We start from the raw sequence: 17,121 nt of genomic DNA, 5'->3' as shown, positions 1-17,121 counted from the left end.
TGGAGTCATCAAGCTCAGCAAAGAGTGCGATGATAGGAACATGGGGACTGGTTGGAGACAGAAGCATCCTCGAGTTGGGTGATTGGAGCAAAGTGTCAAGAGGGTTTATGCAGGTGCAGGCAGGATATGGAAAAACTGCAGGGTGGTACAGCAGCTTGCTGGTCACACGGAACCTCCATCACTCATGGACGTGAAAGGAGTAGTTGTAAGTCCTCCAAGACAAAGAGGCTACCTGGCAGGAGCCAGGACTTTCATGTGAACAGCAGGACTGTGTGGAGGAAGTGGGGGAAGCCAAACCTTGGCCCCTCTTCTCTCGCCTCCATTAGCTAAACCCGAGGGAACCAGAAGGCAAGAGGGCCTGTTGATATAGCCCAGAGAGGTGGGCCTCCATCTGCTGATGGGCACAGAGCAGAGTTGGGGGGAAGGAGCACAGAGCAGGGTTGGGGGGAAGGGGCACAGAGCAGGGTTGGGGGAGGGAGCACAAAGCAGGGTGGGGGGAGGGAGCACAGAGCAGGGTGGGGGGAAGGAGCACAGAGCAGGGTTGGGGGAGGGAGGACAAAGCAGGGTGGAGGGGAGGGAGCACAGAGCAGAGTTGGGGGGAGGGGAGCACAGAGCAGAGTTGGAGGGAGGGAGCACAGAGCAGGGTTGGGGGGAGGGAGCACAGCGTAAAGTGAGGGGAGGGAAGCAGAGATGTGCTGCTCTCAGACTTTTGCAGGGAGCACAGGGGAGGCTTCCCTTTGGAGAGGATATTTGCGCTCCATGTTAGTCTCCTGGGCATGCCGTAACAAAGCACCACACACTGGGTGTTTTGGAACAGCAGTAATGTCCTGTCCCCAGCGCTGGAGGCTAGAAGTCCAAAATCAGCTGTTGGCAGGGCCCATTGCCACTGAAGGTGCTGGGGAAGGAAGTTCCAGGCTGCTCTCCCGGTTCGTTCGTGGTAGTTGCTTGGTTGTGGCAGCATCACTCTAGTCTTCACATGGTAGTCTCCCTGTGTGTGTGTCCAAAGTCCCCCTTTTTATAAGGACACAAGTCATGTTGATTCGGGGGTCCACCCCTTAATTTAGTTAATTACATCTCAAATACGGTTTCATTCTAAGTTCTTGGAGGCCAGTACTAAAACATACGAAATTTTAGGAGATTCAGATCAACTCATCACAACCTGTGTCTTGAAAGATGGGTAGGAATTCACCAGGCAGACAAGTACATGTGTATGTGTGTATGTGTGTATGTGTGTGTGTGTGTGTCCTGAAAGTTGAGTAGGGATTCAATAAGCAGACAAAAGATGGGTAGGGATTCACCAGGCAGACAAGTACATGTGTGTGTGTGTTTGTGTGTGTGTGTGTCTTGAAAGATGGATAAGGATTCACCAGGCAGACAAACACACACGTGTGTGTGTGTGTGTGTGTGTGTGTGTGGTGGGGCTGGGGGTAGAGCTATGACTTAAGAGGCCTAAGAGCCACGCGTCTGGGGCCTGTGAGCACTCGCACTTGAAGGTGGCTTTGGAGGCCCTGTGATCTGGTCTCTCCTCCCTCCACACCTTCCCTGCAAGCTCCCACCCGCTTGGATTCCTCCAGACCCTCTGCCCTGGCTAGCAAGTCTCTCTAGAGCATCTGCCTGCATCTGTGGAGATTGATGTTTAAATAACTTGGGGGCTTCTTTAAGAAAGAAGATAAAATTAGATATGAAAGTCAGTGAGGAGCAGAAAGGAGAGAGCCGGGACCAGGTTGGAGGGGCTTGTTGGCCGTGGTGTTGAGTGTGGCCTTTACCCCAAGGACACTGGGAGCCATGAGAGGTGTCCAGCTGGGGAGCAACCATCGGACCTGTATTTCAGAACCTCTGACTCTCACTGTGATGTGAGGATGAGTTTGGGAGGAAATACAGCCACCCCCTCCCCCCAACCCCTGGTGGAGTGAAGGGGCACAGAGGCTGACCTCCTCTTGTCTCCTCCCTGTCTGGCACTCTCATTGATGACTTGCTCTCACTAACAAGCTGTGGGACGTGGGCGAGGGCTTACCATGCTGGGTCTCAGCTTCCCCATCTGTTTCCCATCTTCATGCCAGTTTCTTCGTGCCTTCTAACCTTTCTTCGTGGATCCAGTGCAAAGCGGAGTTAAGTCTCTCCTCACTTCTTGCAGCCATTGGTCCTGGTTTCGAGGATGTGCTTCCTTCCTGGGGCCTCTGCTGGAAGGAGATCAGAAGTTCTGTTCCATTGACCAGCTTGCCTCCCGAGGGGCCATGGTGAAGGTCTCCCCCTGAGGCCCAGCAGGCCTGTGGGCTCAGAGCCAGTGTCTGCCACAGGGGATCTTGTTTCTGGTACTCACTGCCTGGTCCTCCTTGGCCCTCCTGGAGCTTGGTTACTGCCAGCTGCTCTTCCCAGGGCCTCAGGAGAGTCCCCCACTGGCCCAACCTCAGTGATGTCTGTGAGAAGAGGAGAGAAGCCCTGGAAAGGGCCAGGAAGGCTGGGAATGGGTGCAAGTGACAAGTCTTGTGTATGTCGATTCAATTGCCAGGCCTCCTAGATGTGTGAACAGCTTCCAGCCAACCCTCTCTGCTCTGTATTTCACATGCCTGCTGATTCTTCTGTAAAGAATGCGGGCGGGGGATCTGCCTGGAAAGATTCTTAGCATCTTTGGGTGAGTGGCTCTTTGCACGGCTGCGTAAAGTCAGTGAGGCCTCTTGGATGGTGAAGGTGAGAGGGAGTAGCATGAGGGGCAGGAGCAATTGTCCTTCCAGGTGGGAGATGCCAGCCCGGGATTTCTGTTCACTGGCCTGGACTCAGTGAGGATGTATACATGGGCTGCTAGGATTCATGTTTCCAAAAGTTGGAGCAGTAGAATCTGATTTGGGAGAAGGCCATAAGTGCTTCCTGCTATGCAAATATTTCAGTGATGGAGGGCCACGATGGGCTAGACAGACAGGGTGTTACACGCACCTGTTATTTCTTACAGCAACCCTAACAAGTCATACTGTTAATATACCCATTTTCTAGATGAGGAAACTGAGAGTGAGAAAGGTTAAGTACTGGCCAGATGTCATACAGCTGGAAGATGCAGAATCAGGATGCAAACTCAACTCTGCCTGCTGCCAAGGCCTGGATGTTTATACCACCTGCCCTGCAGCCTCTAAAAGTGTCTTGACAGTTGAAGCAGAATTGGGCCCAGAGGCCAACTGAGGCCAAACTAGGGGTTATTTGCCTTGGAGTCCCCACCCCAGGCCTGCCGTGCTGGCCCTTGTTTGGGTTACCACGAGCTTTCTCAGGCAGCCCCACAGGACAGGCTGGCCACTTGGGAGTGCCCAGACCTGGGCAAGCCCTGGAGGAAACAAGGCTGTGGGGAAATGTCTCCTGGCTCCCTCTACCCCACACAGGGAGCAGCGGTTGCTATGCAGCCTTGTTTGTTCAAGGCCAGCCAGGCGACGGGCAGGAGCGTGCCAGCAGCGGGGCCAGTGGCTGCCCCCAGCACCTGCCCAGACGAGAGGCCCGCAGCCCAGAGCTGCAAGGCTGGGCCGGGGCCAGGGCAGGCCAGGTGTGAGGCTGCCCTGTCTTCACCTCCCTGGACCCACGGCAGCATCATCTGCAGAGAGACCGTGGGACCTGGATTCCTCTGGTGGCAGGGGTCTGGCCTCTGGATGAAGAGGTGACAGGTGATGTGTCCGCCAAGCTGTGGGTGCGGGGATGGGAAGGGAGGGTGAGTCAAGGTGCTTTAAGTCCTTGGTGGGTTGTCAAGGAGCTGATCTGGAGCAAGGATGAGGGTGCGGTGAGAGGAGGGATACCAGCCGTGATGGAGTCTGAGTCACTGCCGGAGTGCCTTCGCCTCTCTGGGCCTTGCTGCATCAACTTTGCACGGGGAGGTTGGGTCCCTGCTCTCTGAGTGGAGACCCAGGAAGGAGGAGCTGTCCCGGGCTGTCCCCTCTCCGGCCAAAGCCTCTGCCAGAGCTGGGGGTCAACACTGCATGGTTCAGGCGCCCATTCAGCTGAGGCTTCCCGGGAGAGGGACATGGGTGGATGTGCATGCTATAAAGAATGTTAAGGGTACAGGGAACTCATGTGAAATGGAAGTCTTGGAAGGGTTCTGGATTTGAATTCTGGCTTTACTTCTTACCTTCTGTGTGGACTTAAGCTCCTTCCTCTCTGAGCCTCAGTTTCCTCACCTGTGAAGTAGGGGTTAAATAATACCTCCCTTGGCACTGCTTGTGAGGCATGGAGACCATAAGCCCCTGTGCTAGACAGAGGCCACTTCTCTTCATGCTGTTAGTATTGGAGAGATGACCCTGTTCCTTACCAGAACAGACTTCAGCTTCCTGAAACTGAGGTTTTGCCAGCCAGCCCTCCTGGACAAGGGCCCATGCTGGCCCAGGGGCCTCAGGAGGCTGATATGTCCTCGGGAGCACTGGGAAGGCTGGGGAGGACCGTGCTTGGTGGGTGGGTCACTGAGGTTGGTCTCTGAGCATGGGGTGCTGGCTCCAGGCGGGTGGGCAGGGCAAGTCATCTGGCTGGCCCTGAGCCCGCCAAGCCTGCACTGCTCTCCACCACATCCTGGGAGGATGGAGCCTGTAGCTCCCCGACCCCAGGCTTGCTGGATCCCAGGACTGGCTCTGTTTCAGCCCCTGGAGGCTTGCTCTGACAGATTTGAAGGAAGAGCATGTAGTGGGAGCGAGGGACGCAGAGACGTCAGGCTGGGCTCTGGAGAGACTTGCCTCTGAAGGCCTCCCAGTGCCCCTAGGGCCACCGCAGAGGCCCCGGACACTGCTCAACAAGTGTGGATACTTAGAAGTTGATTACTGTATGCTGATAGAGGAATGTATAGAACTCACAGTTTTGAAGAGTGAATGTCTGTGTAGCCACCACCACCAGGTCAGGAAACGGACATCCAGGCAGGACCCTAGAACCGTCCCCCATGGAGGTCTTCCTTGTCACAGCCGCCTCCCTCCCCACAGGGTCAGTCATATCCCCATTTTCCCTTGTTTTGCCATAAGGTTTTCCCATCTATGTATGTTTTTCTAAATGCTCAATTTAACCTTGTCTTCGATTGAACTTCCTATACGCAGAATTGCTCTCTCTGTGTCTTCTGTGTTTGACTTCTTTCACTAAACATTACTCTGTGCAGTTGTCCTTGGTGTTGAGTAGAGATCCGGTTTGTTCATTTCCATTGTCATGGAATATTCCATGGCGTAAATACACCACGACTTATGTCTCTGTTTTCCTGTGGGGCGTTGAGATGATTTCCAGATTTTGTGTGTATCATCAGAACTGCTGTGAACATTCTCCTCCTTCTTCCTTAGTTCACGCATACGAGGTTTGCTCTAGGGTAGACGCCTAGGATGAAATTGCTGGGCATAGGGTTTGCATGCCTTTCCCTAGCGGTTGACCCATTTATGCCTCACCCACCACACATGCTCTGCGTCTCTTCAACACTTAGTACCATCTACAATTTTAATTTTTGGCAACCTTTGCAGATGGGTAGTAGCATCTCATTCTGACGTTAATTTGCATTTCTGTGATGATGAGGAAATGAACACCTGCCCTCGCCTTTCTTCCTCCTCACTTTCCTTCCTTTTTGGTGCTACCATCCACCCGGATCTCTCTCTTAGCTCCCGCCTCCCCCACACTCTGCTCAGGTTCCTGACTTCCCTTTTTCTCTCTGTCCTCCTGCCCCTCTCCCCACTATCTTCTCATCCTGCTTCTTGGAAAACCAATCTCTCATGTGCATTATTTCTCCATCACTGATCTTTGAGCTGCTGACCTGGGCTCCAGAGGAGCTGTCTAGAGGTCTGAGATATTCACTTTGTCTCTGCTTCTAAATCTCTGCTTCTTGGTCCAACTCACATCCCTTCTTGGGCCTTGGATTTCCCTTCACTTAAACAAAGACAGAAAAAACAACGACCTTCTGAAGAAGCCGTTTCGATTTCCCAGGATAACCTGGCCTAGACGCTGGAGAGGCACGTGGAAGACTCTAGCTCTTGGTCAAGAAGAGTTGAGCTTCTCCTGGGGGCACTGGGAGAAGGACAGAGTGGTGCTCTGGTGTCAGCTGAGGTTCTTACAGGGAGATGGTTGTCAAGGGCGCTTTCCTGGAATGTGACAGACACTTAGATGCTGGGCATGGTCAGAACCAACTTTGCTGAGACTACGATGGGAAAAGATGTATTATTTCTTCCCAGTCTCTTCTGAGCCTCTGGTACCTGTAAGTGTTCGCAGACTACAATTTAAAGCTGGGAGCTCCAGCTACTGGGCAGGGATCTCTGAACAGCCAAACCATATACAGAAAGCGTTCTGGGGACAGTAGACCAGAATTTAAGACTCCAGAACTATGATCAAGCTCTAGGATGACTCGTTCCTGAAAGTGGGACTCTTAGGGTGGGCTGCAGGCTTCCAGGTCTAGCTGCATGATTTCAGGAAGAATTTGATTCAAGTAGCACTGAGTCCCACTAAGGAATTCAGACCCTGGGGAGACACTGTCATGGCTCTGACCAGGCTTTGCACTGCTGAGTGACCATTTTGAGAGGGCTCAGTAGAAGACTGGAAAAGGCACCTTTCTTCCCAGCCCTGCTCAGGGCCTTGCCAGCTAGGGGCTAGAATGATGCCTGCAGGTAGGCAGTGGTAGGCAGTGGCTCTTGACATTCCTGGGTATGTCATACAGCCTTTCATGAGCCCCTCTTTTAAGAGCCAGGAGAGTAGCTGACCTCTAAGATTTCCTTGCAGCTTGAAATTTAGTGGCAGGAGAAGCAAGTAAAGACACATCCTATTCCCACAGCGCGAAACTTCATTGAATTAACTAGGACAGGTTTTGATCTCTAATTTACATTTCCATTAACATTATATACAAGAGTGGGGAAAGGCTCAGAATATTCTGGATTTTATAAATTTATGGATATGTTACATACCTATTGTTCCCAGGACTGCCACTTGTTCATCTGGTACTTTTGTATGAGTTAGAAAAAGATGCCTCTTTAAGACATTTGGAGCTTCCCTGGTGGCTCAGATGGTAAAGAATCTGCCTGCAATGCAGGAGAAGTGGGTTCAAGCCCTGGGTCAGGAAGATCCCCTGGAGAAGGGAATGGTGACCCACTCCAGTATTCTTGCCTGGAGAATTCCAAGGACAGAGGAGTCCAGTGGGCTATAATCCACGAGGTTACAAAGAATCAGACATGACTGAGTGACTAACATTCACTTTTCACTTTCACATAAGATGTTTTACTTTTATTCATCAGAGAAAGGCTATAATAAATGTGCAGATCTGTAGCGTCTGCAGTGTGAATGGTGTCTCCCCTTAACTATGATGCTCTTGTGCAGTGTCCAACCTGAACAATCAGACAGGGCAGCCCTGCCTCTCTCCCACCTTCATTATTTTTCAAATACAGCCTAAGTAAAACTTTCTTTCATATGTAGGCTTTCTCATATCTTTGAGACCAATGATTCTTATATCAGAATTCCTGGGGAAGGTGTAGGGAGCTCTTTCATATGTCACAGACCTAGACATACAGGCAGCTGTCCTCTTCCTCTCTTTCACTCATCCCCCCAAAACACACACTGAGCTTTACAAGTTGAAGACCACAATCCTCAGCTGTGTTGGGGCATAAAAATGGTTGAGAAGTACTGCTTTGGGCTCCTGACCATGAGATTCACCCTGTCCCAGGAGGTCACTGAGATGTAGGTGTGTCCTACCCCAGCCTACCCACTGCCTCCTGCTCACCCCACGGAACTCGTGCAACAGACGGACATTCTGTTGCTTTAAGTGGTGCTTCCGCTTTGCCACCCAGCCTGAGCCAGGCCTCTTTAATTTTTATTTATCTTATAATTTATCTTTGTCTGTGTTGGGTCTTCATTGCTGGGCACGGGCTTTCTCTAGTTGCAGACAGCAACTCTTCACTGCAGTGTGCAGGCTTCTCGTTTCGGTGTCTTGCCTATCGCGGAGCATAGGTTCTGGCGTATGGGCTCAGTAGTTGTGGAGCACAGGCTTAGATGCTCAGCAGCTTGTGGGATCTTCCTGGACCACAGCTTGTGAAATCTTCCTGGACCAGGGATTGAACCCATATGCCCTGCATTGGCAGGCAGAGTCCTAATCACTGGACCATCAGGGAAGCCCAGCCAGGGCTCTTAGCTTCTAGCCTCAAAGACTTTCAAAAAGAGCATTTCCCGCTCCTTGAATGTCTGATTGCCTGCAGTAAAATTGTTATTAAACAAACAATAATGTTAATAGCCACTGTTTATTGAGTAGTCGCTAGGGCCCAGACACAGTGTTACGTGCTTGTCCTATTTTATTGAATACTGTCAATAACCGTGTGAGAGTGTTATTTCCATTACAGTTATGTGCGTGCTCAGCAAAGTTTAGTCACATGAAGTCACACAGCTAAATGGAATTTAATTCAAGTCTGTTGACTCCTAAGCGTCCTCTCTGGAGTACTGTGTACCACCACCTCCAAGAGCAGAGGACTTCAGCCCTGCTGCTTCCGCTTAGTTGCTCTGTGGCCTTGATAGTTACTAACATTTTTTTTTAATGAATTTTTTTTTTTCTATTCCAAATTGTGTGTGTGCATGCTTAGTCACCAAGTCATGTCTGACTCTTTGTGACCCCATGGACAGAGAAGCCTGGCAGGCTACAGTTACCAAGTGAAGGAAACTAAGATTTCTTACTTCCGTGTTGATATGTGCCAAGAACTGGGCTGCATGGTGCTAAATATTATGCCAACTTCACTTTCTAAATCCAATAACAAGGCAGATATTATTGTCCTCATTGTATAGAAGTGACTATGGAGAAGAAAATGGCAACCCAGCCCAGTATTCTTGCCTGGAGAATCCCATGGATTGCCATTTCCTTCTCCATAGTCACTCAACTAAGTCTCAATCTTCTTATCTATACAATGAGGACAGTGCTTGGCACATATCAACATGGAAGTAAGAAATCTTAGTTTCCTTCACTTAGTTACTTCTCAGTAAAGATGTGCTTTAATTTTGATTTCTTCATTCATTCATGATACAAGCAGTTATTAAGAGTTATTACTGGGATGTCCCTGGTGGCCCAATGGCTAAGGCTCCAAACTCCCAATGCAGGGGGTCCAGGTTTGAGCCCTGGTTGGGGAACTAGATCCCACATGCCGCAGCTAAGAGTTCACATACCACACCTAAAGAACCCGTGCATTGCAACTAAGACTGAGAACAGCCAAATAAATACATTCAAAAAAGAGTTATTACTATGTGCCAGGTACTGGGTTGGACATTTGTCTGCATTTCTGAAAATCCCCATGGGCCTACACCTGATACTGCCTGGAGGACAGAAGGGATATAGGAGTCTTGATCTCACCTGATCCCATGACAGCAGGAGAGCCAGTGGGTGCAGCTCCAGAGCTGGCGGAGGGGCGCAGAGAAGGAGCAGTTAAGGTGGGGGTGCCGTCTCATCTGGGCATTGCCTTCCTGCTGGCCCATGTGCCACCCATAGCTTGAGGCAGTGGTGGGGAGCGGGGTGCCCTGAGATGCCTCTCACAGAAGGTCTGGTGAGTGTGGGTATTCATCTCCTGGTTCTGGGTGGCAGGAGGCTCTAGGGATTCCCAGCGCCAGGAGTGGCCGAGTCCTTATCTGGAAGTTGAGAGTCACTGAGGAAATCAGCTCTGCCTCAGGCTAACAGAGATGGAGGCATCCGGCTGGGGCAAGGGTGGGAAAAGGAACAAAAATTTTTTTTTTTTCCTGGGGTCAAAATACGTCATATTCCAGGGCTTCACTGCTCTCATGCTCTTCGGCCTAACCTCCTATTTCATGGATGATATCAAAGCCTTCCTGCCCGTTCCCTCCGGACTCCCCTCCGCTGCCTCCCTTCACATCCAGGGACCTGACCATGCCTAAGCCAACCCCCCTCCGCCCCTCCACCTCACCTCCCATCCAGGTAGCTCTGGGATCCTGCTCCATCAGTTCCCCTGCCTCCCTTCACATCTACAGCCTTTCCCTTCTTCTGGCTCTTTTTCCTTCTCCTATGCACATGCTCCAGCAGTTCCTATCCTTAAAAGAGATACAGAGAACAAGCACCAACTTCACCCACCTTCGCTCCTCCCCAGCTGCCACCCACGCTCTCTCTTCTTTCCAGCAGCTCTGAAGAGTAATCCCTACCCATTGTCTCCTTGACATTCCACACACTTCTCAACAGCAGCTGCCTGTGATCTCCAGGTCCCCCAGGCACAGAAGCTGCTATAAGTAACCTGGTTGATGTCCTCAGGGCCACATCAATGGGCTTTTCTCACTCCTTACCCCTCCCGACTTTTTTGCTGTGTGGACACTTCTGCTTATTCTCTGCTCTCTGGGTTTTCCTGGTACCCACTCTCTACCTCCCTGAGTGTCCTCGCTCTGGCTCTCCTTTCTCATTGTCAGGGCTTCCTGGTTCCAGGACCTTTCCAGAGTCTTAGATGGTAATACTATAGAAATGAATATTGCTTCCGCAAGACTCTTTTTTTTTTTCTTCTAATCCACGCCCCTCCCCCCCTTTTTTTTTGCCATGCCATGTAACTGGCAGGATCTTAGTTCCCCAACCAGGGATTGAACCCAGGCCACCTGCAGCGAAAGCACCAAGTCCTAACCACTGGACAGACAGGGAATTCCTGCACAAGACTCTCAGGCAAGCAAAGCTTTTCATTGAAAGAGATAGTTTATGCTCAAGGTAGAAGGTGGGGAAAAGGGGCCAGCTCAAGGGGTGAGTTGCTTTTATTAAAAAAAAAAAAAAAGAGAGGGCTGGTCTCATGAGCACTGGTAATTTCCAGAAATAGTCAAACATCTTTGATCAGCAGTGGGTGGCTATCAGGAATAGGGAGTGTTTCTGTGGGGGAAAGGTTGGCATGAGAATTTTCTGCAAGAAAGCACAGGGACAGATAAGGTTGAAATTGACAGTTGAGCTTCTTGTCTTGTGGCCACTAGATATGCCAGGCATTTGTTCTTTAGCTTGTAGGGCTTGTTTTGCCCAAGGCTGTTCCCGGGTCCTGATTCCAAGATGGTTGTACTCTTGCCTGTCTTGTTCCTACTGACAACATCTGCTCTCATGGCTTCAATCGCTGTCTGATTCTCAGGGGTTTCCTGGCCTGTGTCTCCAGCCCAGATCACCCTTTCTTGAGTCTCAAACCAACTTTCTGGATGCCTTTACCTGGGGGCCCTGGAGAAGCCACAAACCAACCTGTCCAAACCAGGACTAAGGGTCTCTCCCAGGTTGGCACCTGCTACTGTGTTCACCATCTCAGCAGCAGAGGCACCCTGTGCTCTGGCTCTCTCTTCAGATCCCTAGACTCGGCTAGACTCTCCCAGCCCTCCTATCCTCATCAGTCTCTCTGTCTTGCTGATGTGGCTCCTGCTTCTTTCTCAGATCTGACCCTGTTCTCCCATTTGAACCACCTCTGCCCAAAATCACACTCTTCTCTTCTCTCTCCAGAGTTATTTCCACAACCTCCTGCCCTGTCCACTTACATCTGTCTGCCAGCTGCCGTGAGGTTCATACATTACAGTATGTATGTAGAATACATACAGTACAGTATGATGCCACGGAGTATTGATTGCTTACTAGGGGCCAGACTCAGTACTGAGTAATTTTGTGTTTTATTGAATGTATTATTGAAGTAGGGTAGGCAATATCTCTATTTTTGCAGTTAAGGAAACTTTGGCTCAGAGAAGTTTGGCAACAGGTCTGTGGTCACACATCTCACAGGTGTTGGAATTTAATCTCATTCACCTTTGGATTTTAGTTCCTCACATACAGCTCAATGAGTGAGCAGATCTCAGACTTTCAGTGATAGGCCGAACTCAGGAGGTCAGAGTCCAGGGGGTCACCTGAGAACATACAGAGTTTTCCCTGGAAGGCTATGGGGTAGGCTACCTCCTGTGGGGGGAGGGAACAGGGTATGTATGGGAGTGGAGGTGTGGGTGGGTGATTATTTTCAGGGGACACCTGGGGTACAGGCAGGGATCAGATCTAAACTCTGACATTAGAGGCAAATCTTGGTTAAGTCACGTATCTTTTCTGTACCTAGTCCAGAGGCTGAGCTAGTGTCTCTGCTTGGGTCCTAAAATTTTGTCAAAAACTTCCTTCCCTTGGAAAGTTCGTCCTGGGTCCCCATTGAGGGGTCTGCATGAAAAAAAAGGTTAGATGATGTCATTTCTCAGCTAGAAATCCTTAGAGCTCCCTTTGCCTGCAGAACAAGCCCAGACTTGACAGAGCTGTGCAGGTACCGGCCCTCGACTACCTGCCTAGACTTGGGCCCTCCCAGCAAACTATTTGGTCCTCCGTGCCTTTGCTCAGAGTTTCCTGAGCCTGGATTGCCTTTCCTACTTCCCTGCCTATCTAGGTCCTACTTCCTTCCCAGCCCATTGAGGATGCAGCTTTTCCACAGAGGGTCTCTGGGTGCCTAGTCAGATAGCACTGAGGCTCTCCCCATGTGCCTATCCCTACCCAGGACCAGGAAGGACTGGATTCTCCAGGTGTTGCAACAAGCATTCCCCGGGCAGTATAGAATCACCATGAAACTAGCTGGCGACTCATCTGGTTTGAGCTTCTTACATTGTAGACATGTCTGACTCTTCCTCGTGAGGGGTGCCTGTGTCACCTGGGTCTGTCTTGGAGGAATGGAGGGCTGGCCCTGGTAACTTTAAAGATAGCGTGGGTTTGCACGTTTGTGCGTGTGTGTTTATATGCAGGGTGGGGGAGGGAGAGGAAGAGCTAATACTAGACATTAGTGATTACCTACCAGCAATGGTACTAAATTATGTTTGTACACAACTTCACTGAATCTTAACAAAATCCTTTGTTAGAACACTTTTTCAGGTAAAGAAATCAAAGCTCAGAGGAATTAAATAATCTGCCCAGGTTCATTCAAGAGGGCCAGGGCAGGGTCCCAGCCTCCCTGTGTCAACCGCAAAGCAGAGTTCCAGGAGTCCCGAGTGGGTGTTCAGGGCAGCCTGGGGTGGGGGGTGGGGTGGGAGGATTACTTACCCCCAAGGCCCCTCTCCAGTGGGTATTTCAGCAGGGATATATTTTGGGTTCAAACTCTAGGTTTGGTGACTCAGTCATCTTTCCCTTCTCCTCTCTCTCCTCTCCTGGACATGGCGCCATCATTCCCATCAAACATATCTGAGTAGGTGAGCTCTCTGACTTACTGGAACCCACGTCCCAGGACTGGGGACCAACCCCATCCCAGTCCCCCTGTGCTGACCCTTCCTGCCTCCTCAGAGCCTTGCCCTCCTGCCTGAGGACTGTTCATTTGAGGACCAGGATCTGCCCAGCTCCCTCCGGAGCAAGGTGGACCCTGTGGGCTGTGTGAGGCACAGGGCGGTGGGGACTTTGTCCTTGGGGCTGAAGGCATTCTTTCCTGGGACAATACCTGTTTGTTCCCTTTCTACTTGAAACCTGAGTCCCCTTCCGTCACCTTTCTTCATTCCTGCGATGCTGGTCACCATGGAACCTCTTTAGCCATCGTTTTAGTGGAAGGAGTGGACAACAGTCAGTTACTTTGGGTCACTCCGTTTCCTGAGTGGGGACTCTGAGGCTGAGGGTGGAGGAGCCAGCCACCTTGGGTGATCCAGAGCATCAGGGGGTGAGGAGGGGACCCCGGTCCCCAGAACCCCCTCACTGTAGCCCTTTAGGTCAGGGACTGGTTTTCCCTTCAGGGGACAGTCACTCCTTGATGCCCAGGACAGTGATGGGTCAAACGGGGGTTCAGTGGATTGTGCCTCAGAGGTCAGCACTAAGTACTGTCCATGCCAAACCCCAAAGCTTTGTCCTCATTTGGAGTGGAATATCTGATTGCGGCTTTTATAGTTTGGGCATAGATCTTTAAGTTTCCACCAGGCCTTGGGGAGGCGCCACCCGCTGTCCTGACAGAAGACGTGGTTGTCCGTACACAAGTGTAGGCACCTCCCATTGGCAGGCGCTGAGGAGGCCAGTATGTAGACCCTGAGGGCCTGAGGGGTCAAAGGTGTGAACATAGGAGGGGGAGGCCTGAAAGGGACTCTGTCTCATTGGCAGGTGCTGAGGAGGCCAGTATGTAGACCCTGAGGGCCTGAGGGGTCAAAGGTGTGAACATAGGAGGGGGAGGCCTGAAAGGGACTCTGTCTGCTGGGTTGCCTGGGCAAGCCATGGAGTGTACTCACCTTCCCTTCCATACTGTTGGTGTCCCTCAGGGCGTGGAGGGACATGGGCCATCCTGGTCTGCCGGGGAGGTAGTAGTGAGAGGGATGGAGGCAGTCTTGCTCAGAAGGTGCCGTTGAACCTTATGTGTCTGGGCCCTCAGGCAGCTCTAAATCTTCTTTTTAGCTTCATAGACATGATTACTATGGGGAGACTGAGACAGCATATCCACTTTGATCGCCTAAGGTCAGAGTCAGGGCTGGGGTCTTCTTATACAGGGAGTCTGAACTACAGCCTGTGTGAACATCAGAGTCACTCAGGAGTTAAGGGAAGAAAAATAACCAGACAAAGCCCTGTGGCCGTTCTCTGGAAGAGTCTGCTTCTGTGGAGATCTGGGTATCACCTCGGAATCTGTCGTTCTAATCAGTTTCCAGGAGATTTTGATCTGCAGCTGAGACTGAGAACAAGGGCTATAGCCAAACACCACGTTTCCACATGTCATTCACACAGAAAGCCTTCACCCTGGTTAGATACAGGTAGCAGGAGTCTGTGGTGTCCAAAGCCTGGACTCCAGCTTGTTTACTTTGATTCAGTCTGTCCCTCGAGGAACGTTCTTTCTGGGTTTTGCTGGAAGCAGCCATCTTGACAAATTCTTGAGTCTCTCTTGCTCAGAGAGGTGAGAGGTGGGGTGTTGGGACCCATGGAATAAATCTCCCTCCACTTCACTCTGGAGAAGGGCCATGTCTCTCAGCTATTCCAGGCTGCTTGTTACTACTGTGACAGGCAGTTGTCTTCTCCTCTGATTGTGAGGAAAATTCTCCTCAGAGAACCGAGTGGCTGGAGGCTGTAATCAGCAGGACCTCAGAGGCTGGGCTGGAACCTCTCTTTGGCTAGGGGTTGCTAGGAGCTGCTCTGCCTGCTGGGGTCTGGGTGGGGACATGGTGGGCCGGCTTCCAGACAGAAGGCAGAAGTTTTCAGTTCCTGGGTTAGGATTTGTTGCTCAGCAAAAAGAGTCTGGCATTGCCTCCTGCCCTGTCCCCAGATGGTATCTCAAGGGACCTACTCTGGGGCAGAAACTGGGGGATATGGAACGTGTGGCCTTTGTCCTGATTTTATCCTTGATCATCTCTGGTCACCTCCCTACCTGTCAGGGTGGAAATGGGTCACTATAATATCAGCAGAGAATTTATAAAACTGAGTGAACTTGCAGAGTCTGCGGTGAGACCTTTATTACATGGGAAAAGAATGAAGTCAGGTCAAGGGCAGGAATGGACGACTGACCCCGGAGGGTTAAGGGAGGCTGGAAAGAGGCTTGGAGGGGTCAAGCGGTCAGCTTAGGACAATGAAATGGCTGGGAGTGTCTGAGGTTGGCTTGGTCAACAAATTGAGAATGAGGGCCAGGAACTTTGTGCAGAAGACCGGTGTGCCTGAGAGAAAACAAGGGAGTTAGTCTCTGCAGAGTCCCCTGCTGCATCCTTGAGTGATAAGAGGGGTTGCAAAGCTTGACTCAGCATGAGCTTCCAGGGCAGCTACCAGAGTAATGAGCAAAGTAGAAACTGGTGGGAAAAGGAAGTGTCAGACTCCCCCTTGATAAGCTCCACCTTCCCCAAGACCCTGAGGTGACCATGTCAACGCCAAAGCCACCAGCAAAATTGGGTTCATGCGTTTCACTGACACTGTTCATAATGGACTGTCTACAGTCATGCAAACTGTCTACATGGACTGTCTACATAATGGACTGTCTATAGTCATGCAGTCTGGAGAGTCCCTTGGACTGCAAGTAGATCCAACCAGTCCATCCTAAAGGAAATCAGTCCTGAATATTCATTGGAAGGACTGATGCTAAGGCTGAAACTCCAATGCTTTGGCTACCTGATAAGAACTGACCCATTGGAAAAGACCCTGATGCTGGGAAAGATTGAAGGCAGGAGGAGAAGGGGATGACAGAGGATGAGATGGTTGGATGACATCATTGACTTGATAGACCTGAGTTTGAGCAAGCTCTGGGAGTTGGTGATGGACAGGGAAGCTTGGTGTGCTGCAGTTCATGGGGCTGCAAAGAGTCAGACATGACTGAACGACTGAACTGAACTGAACAGTTATGCAACCTGGGGACTTGGAAACTTTAAAGTGTCCAAGAGAGTCCGAATGTTAAAAGTGCCCTCAGTCCATGCCAAGTGCCAAGTCGCTTCAATCACACCCGACTCTTTGCAACATTATGGACCATAGCCCACCAGGCTCCTCTGTCCATGGGATTCTCCAAGCAAGAATACTGAACCGGTTGCCATGCCCTCCTCCAGGGGATCTTCCTGACCCAGGGATCAAACCCATGTCTCTTTACATCTGTTGCACTGGCAGGTGAGTTCTTTACCGCTAGCACCACCTGGGAAACCAGTGGCAGATTTCTTTACTACAAGAATGCTTTAAGGGCTTCTCTGGTGGCTCAGCGGAGAAGGCAATGGCACCCCACTCCAGTACTCTTGCCTGGAAAATCCCATGGACGGAGGAGTCTGTCCATGGGGTCGCGAAGAGTCGGACACGACTGAGCGACTTCACTTTCACTTTTCACTTTCACGCATTGGAGAAGGAAATGGCAACCCACTCCAGTGCCGTCTATGGGGTCACACAGAGTCAGACACGACTGAAGCGACTTAGCAGCAGTAGCAGCAGTTGGTGGCTCAGTGGTAAAGAAACAACCTGTCAATGCAGGAGACACAGTTTCAATCCCTGATCTGGGAAGATCCCACACGTCTAGCAGCGACTAAGTCCCTGTGCCACAATTATTGAGCCTGTGCTCCAGCGTCTACAACTATAAAGTCCAAGTGACACAACTACTGAAGCCCGAATGCCTAGAGCCTGTGCTGAGGCAAAAGAAGCCAAGGAATGAGAAGTCCGTGCACCACGACTAGATAATAGTCTCTGCTTGCCGCAACTAGAGAAAACCCCGCACAACAACAAAGACCCGGCATAGTCAAACATAAATAAAAATTTTAAAGCTCTTAAAAAAATAAAAAAGAAGAAAGAATGCTTTAACTCCT

The sequence above is a fragment of the Bos taurus genome, chromosome 11, assembly GCF_002263795.3.
Source record: "Bos taurus isolate L1 Dominette 01449 registration number 42190680 breed Hereford chromosome 11, ARS-UCD2.0, whole genome shotgun sequence".
NCBI lineage: Eukaryota > Metazoa > Chordata > Mammalia > Artiodactyla > Bovidae > Bos > Bos taurus.
The sequence above is the reverse complement of the archived record's forward strand: the minus strand, read 5'-3'. Positions refer to the sequence as shown.